The sequence below is a fragment of the Bos indicus genome, chromosome 4 (assembly GCF_029378745.1).
Source record: "Bos indicus isolate NIAB-ARS_2022 breed Sahiwal x Tharparkar chromosome 4, NIAB-ARS_B.indTharparkar_mat_pri_1.0, whole genome shotgun sequence".
Taxonomy (NCBI): Eukaryota; Metazoa; Chordata; class Mammalia; order Artiodactyla; family Bovidae; genus Bos; species Bos indicus.
Genome location: NC_091763.1, coordinates 31,603,221 through 31,608,972, shown reverse-complemented (window position 1 = coordinate 31,608,972; position 5,752 = coordinate 31,603,221). Strand labels below are relative to the sequence as shown.

Here is a 5,752-nt window from a genome sequence, read left to right as displayed (position 1 = left end):
GATATTCTTGGAATTCAAGTTATGTTTTGTTTAGATGTATTTTTTTATAAGCGGTCTGCTGAAAACATGCAGTATTCTCTCTTCCATTAGACAATATCTGAGAGGTCAAGTGTTTATAGAGGCGAACAGTTTTCCTTTGACAGATGAACAACCTACTGATAATTATTATCTGTTCTTCAAAGTTAGCAGCAGGACTTGTATGCAGTACCTCTGGTTGTCTTAAAAAACCACTGCTTCACTTATTCACAACGATTTAATTAACCACATGTGATACATTTTTTAAATTCTTGAGTCCTATGTTTTTGTCTCCTAAATAAAGAGAAGTATTATTTGGAGTTGCTGTTTATATTCTGCATAAGTGCGGGGCCATAGTATCAGTGCTTGCTGTGGTTTCTGCCACATGAAGACAATACCCATTATCACAATCGTGCAGCATTGTGATCCCCGGTTGTTAGACGTTATTTCAAATTGAATTATGCCTATCATGTGTCCAACAGAAGCTCGTTGATAGGTTTTCTGATTTTTATGTATCACTGTTCTGCAGCGCTGTCAGTTAGTTATGCATTTTATTTTTTTTCAGTGTCTATAATCAACTTTATTTTAATATAATCTAAACACATATCATTTAGAAAATACCAAGAAAAATTTATGTACAAGAGTTGATGCTATCACATTTGGACAAAGCTGGCAAGTTCCTGCTACGAGCATATTCCAGGAGATACCACTGAAGAAACCTAATATATTGGAGTAGATGTTGTGGCATTTGGCCCACAGTTTGATAGCCCTCAGGGTTAACCTGAAGTTGTCAATGTTTGATAGTAGATGTAAAACATCTCGTAAAACCATTTCATTGATTTGCAACAAAATCAAAACCCTGCAATTATTAAGACTTCCTATACATATCTAAATTTTTAAGCAGACTGTCATGTTTTAAGCCCAAGTTTCCTGGAATAGTCTGCAGTGCTAATCTTGCAAAGAAAATATCAATCTCTATTCCATCAAACAGTTTGATAACTTGGTACAAATGCCTCTTCAACAGCTCTTAAATCTTTTACTTCTCCCTGTAATTTCAATTTATCACAGAATGAGGTGAAAAAGTCACTTCAATCAACATGTCTTGGTGCAACACACAATGCATCGATATTGGCAGTTTTTTGTATGTACACCTAATCTGTAAGATCCAGAGGTAAACATTTTCCCATCAGCATGTTCAGTTAGAGATTGTGGAAGATTATTGCTTTCACTGATTTCTCGTATCCAGTCTTTTACCAGGTTAATTTTCCCAAAATTAAAATCCTGCACTGAAGTTCCTCTTTCTCTTCAAAAATCTCCACTAGTTTCTGTGTAAGTAGGCAGTTAGTCTCCTTGGGGGCTGCTAAGCAGAAGGGAGAAGCAATGCCATAGTGCTTCTGTGGCGGGTGTGTTTGCTGTGATCCCTGCTTTGTAACTGGAAACAGCTTTGTCTCAGCGCCGGCGCTGCCCAGTCATACTCCACCCCGCTTGCCTGCAACGGCAGCCAGGCATACTCTGGGCAGGATCCACTGATATGGGAAGGAGGGGCCTTGGCTGCCTCAGCCCTGGTCCAACCTCACTCCTGATCTGGCCTAGAGTATTTTATTTTAAAATAAAAGTTTTAGGTTTAAAATTTTCTAGTTGCCTTTTTACTAGAGGCACTATAATGTATCATTCAATCTGGAATACTTAAAAAATTATATATAACTCACATGTACATAAATTATAGACATCTTAAGTGCATAACTTGTGAATATTTACATATGGATGGGTACATCTAAGTAACTGACACCCAAATGATGGTAAGCTCACCTAATTACCCTGAGACAAGAGGCATAATCAGGACTGATAGCTTCCCTGTGAATAGATTCTTTGGGGCAAGAATATTGTCAGTGATACATTGTATCATGTCAGGAAACACATTTCTGCTTGTACCATGCCTGGTGATGATGATAAGGTTGAATATCTGGTTAAGGTGTCCATGACCAAATTTCAACTATTGCCTATAAGATCCATTTTGTCCAATGTAGAGATTTACTTGAGGCATTTTCAAGCAAATTAATTCCATTCAGTGACTTAGTATTTTTAAAATGTCCCCATCTCCTTTATCCTCTGCTCCCTTAGGGCTGGGCATCTTTGGAGAGACAGTCACTTCTGCTTCTGTTTCCCATCAGTTCACAGACTTTCTTTTTCATGCAGCCTTGTAAGCAGGCTGTGCACCCCAGAAGCAGGAAGCATGGAGAGAGTGGAGCGGCCCAGAGTTCAGCTGTCTGAAGTCACCGTGGAGTTGATTGTAGTCACTTCTCTATCATTAATTATAATCATAGCTGTACCCTTTTACTGGTATTATGATCTCACTGCAGGCTTTTTGTTAATACTTTATTCCTGTGTACACACTCAGGGCACAGCATATTGTCCTCCAGGTGTAGGGGTGGAAAGTCACCAGACGGTATCAGGAAGAATGCAGACACCCTCCTTCGTTTTCCAGGCACCCAGGCCTGCCCAGCATGAAACTGTAAGCGAACCCAGCCTTCTGTGTCAGCTGGGAGACTTCTCCCGTGGACCATGCACCATTGGACCTCACAAGTCTCTTGTGATCGTACTGACTCCGTCTTCACGGCCCTGGCTGTCATTCTGCTCCAGGCGGCAAACGCAGCTTCTGAGTCGGGGGCAGAAGTTGATACAACTGCCTCGAGAGGCGGAGGAGATCCCTCAAGGGCAGGTGGCCCCATGCAGAAGGAGCAGCCCCTTCAGAAGACGTTCTCTCAACAGAGCATTCCAGCGGTAGTTCCCCCTTTTCTATCTTTATCCTTTTCGATAGTGACAGGATCCTGGCCTCCTGTGCTGTGGCAGGAATGTTTCTTTGATGAGGGTAAGCATATTCACAGAGTCGTTTATATCCATCTAGTTTCGGGCCTTTGGTGCTCAGTTTTAGCTGCTGGCACCAAGCACGAATGACGTCCTGATGGACCAGGTTGACAGGCGGCAGGACAGCAGGTAGAGGGGGATGGGGATCCGCGTCGGTGTCTTCGGGGGTTTCACGCCGTCACAACGTTGTGGCGTGTCTCCTGGCCGCAAGCTGTGCTAGTTTTGTGTCTCTTTTTCTTCTGGTCCCCTGTGCTGAAATTTTTTGCTATCTCTGCTTCACCAGAAGTTCCCTGTCCCTTTTCAGCTTCTACTGATGTAAGTCTGCAACTCATAGGTTCTTCAGATTTCTCTGTGGAGTTGTTCTCCTTGTTTCTGCTCTCCATGCTCAGAAAGGTCAAGGTTGATAAAATGAAGACTCTCCTTACTTCTGAGTTATGCATTTTAAAGGAAGATCTCACTTTTAAGTATGTAGTCCTGCGTTGGTGTGTGTTTCCTTTTTGTTGTATTTACTGAAATCTGTGCTGCCTTCTGCCAGGCTTTCATGCATCCTCATGCTTCTATTTTTTTTCATCTACAAAGAGCTTATAATAGAGACAAAGCAGACTATTTTGAGGTAGAATAAAAGAACAAGAATCTAGTGACTTTTTTTCACTATTTGGAAAAATTTAAATGTAATAAGTTTCTCAAAAACTTCCTATCTATATCATCCTTAGAAAGTGAAAATTACTTTTCACAGGTGAATAATTTTCTTTTCTATTTTTTAAAATAATATTTTGTTAGTTTCTGATATATAGTAAAGTGTGATGGTTTCATAAGAGTTTCATCCCTTCCTTCCTTTCTTTCTTTTTGGAATGAAATAAAATACTTTTATATATGTTTTAAAATGCATAATTCACTGTCCTTTTTTTATTGTGCTTTTTAATTTAAATTTATTTATTTTTATTTTGCCTTCCTTCCTTCCTTATTTTTTTTCATTATGACTGTCACAGGAGTAGAGGATGCCCATCCATGATTTAAAGCCACCACACTACATTAAATGAAGGACCTATGAATTTCCTTTCCTGTCTCTCTGGGCATTTCTTATATTTTCTACAAAATATATTCAAATATCCAAATAATTATCCTTTTTCTTCCTTGTTTTCATTTTCTGTTTTGTAATCTAATTTTAAAATGTATCTGACATCTAGGGGAAAATAATGTGCTTAGTGTTTTATCTTGGTATTTGTAGTATCTTAATATATCCATATATTAATAAATGTTAATATTTGTACTGAGAAAATTTTTATAACAAGAATTGCTGTGATATAACTAGCAGATTACTATATAATAATCCCTGGAAAATATCTTTGAAACACCTAGTAGATTGTTAATAGAAAATTATTAATTATTATCCAGTGATTTATCCCACAATGGAAGTACTCAGATTTAAGCTGCAAGCTCAATGATACCATTTAAGTAGAGTGACAAATATAAGTTGATACAAAGTCACATAAGTTATAAGATGGAGTAAATTTAGCAGGAATCTAATATCAAAGAGCTGAAAATTTTTGTTTTTAACGTTCTCAACAGTCATTGTTATCTGTTAACTTCTTGTTTGGAAAAACAAGTACAATAAAGCACAATAAAAATAATATGACATTAAAGCAACAGGGTCCTTCAGTGATAAATGTCATCATGTTTAAGCTGAAGCAGAACCACATGGAACAGGCCTGGTAGAAGAAGGCCCAGGTTGGACCCCAGCTTCAGGGCAAACCATTCTGAGCATCTCCTGGCTTCCTAGGAGGGCCTTGATTTTTTATGGCCAGGGTGCTTGAGGGGACCTTGCTGCACAATCGACAAAGCTCACCCAAATCATTCACGTGCCTTCCCAGGCCCTTAGGGTGGGTGACGGCTACAGCGTGGGTGCAGAGGAGAGGCAGGAGACAGAGGTGGAGGGGACAGTGTGACTTCTTGACCCAACTTTCACCAAAGGTTGGAACTTTGCTAGGCAACGTGCTGATGGATACAGATTCCCTACTCTGGGAATCTCAGGGCCGAGAAAGGGCACAGGAGGAAGCTCCTTGACTGACACCTGAACGAGGAGACCAAGTACAGAGGGGTCAGTGATATAACCAGAGGGAAATATGTTCAGAAGGTTTTTCTCAGAAATTATATGAGGTTCTGGCAATGAGCCAAATGTCGTTGGAAACATGGAAAAATCAAAAGAACAGGAATGTTCCTGAAAATGCCTTCTATTTTTCTTTTCCTGAGCAGAGAAAATCCTCAATCTACCAGTTTTTCTGATTTCGCAGCATCCAGTTCACCACATGGTGATGCTCAGGCTCCAGCTTCCTAAAGGTTGTGACACAGCACAAGCAGTAACACAGTTCAGGGGCTGCAAGACCCTTCCTCTCCTCCCCACCTGCCTTCAGGGGAGATTCGTGCTTCCGTGTAGTCTTTAATCCTTTGCCTTGACCATCACGGGACTTCCTAATATTCTGTTCATAGATAATAACAAGAGCACAGGTGGCTCAATGGTAAAGAATCCACCTGCCAATGCAGGAGACACACACAGGAGACACAGCTTCCATCCCCGGGGCAGGGAATGGCACTCCAGTCTTCTTGCCTGGAAAAGTCCATGGATAGAGGAGCCTGGTAGGCTGAGCCCATGGGGTTGCAAAGAGTCGGACACAACTGAGCACGCACACACACACATGCATGCACACACACACACACACACGGGCTTTCCTACTAAATTTGATTGAATTTGATTGAGGATGCCTACCTGGAGTCCTAAAATAAATGAATTAAAGCATATATTTCATTGCTGTGACCAAAAAACTCAGTCTCCCCCATTTGTTGCCTGCAGCCCTCTGTGTAAGAGAAGAGGAAA

At 40.5% G+C, this 5,752-nt stretch overlaps 2 pseudogenes; both read right to left on the bottom strand.

Annotated features, from left to right (window-relative positions):
- Positions 1-621: 621 nt before the first annotated feature.
- Positions 622-1,849, bottom strand: LOC109557866 (poly(A) polymerase alpha pseudogene; annotated as a pseudogene).
- A 517-nt stretch (positions 1,850-2,366) lies between these two features.
- LOC109557865 (developmental pluripotency-associated protein 4 pseudogene) lies at positions 2,367-3,429 on the bottom strand (annotated as a pseudogene).
- Positions 3,430-5,752: the final 2,323 nt, after the last annotated feature.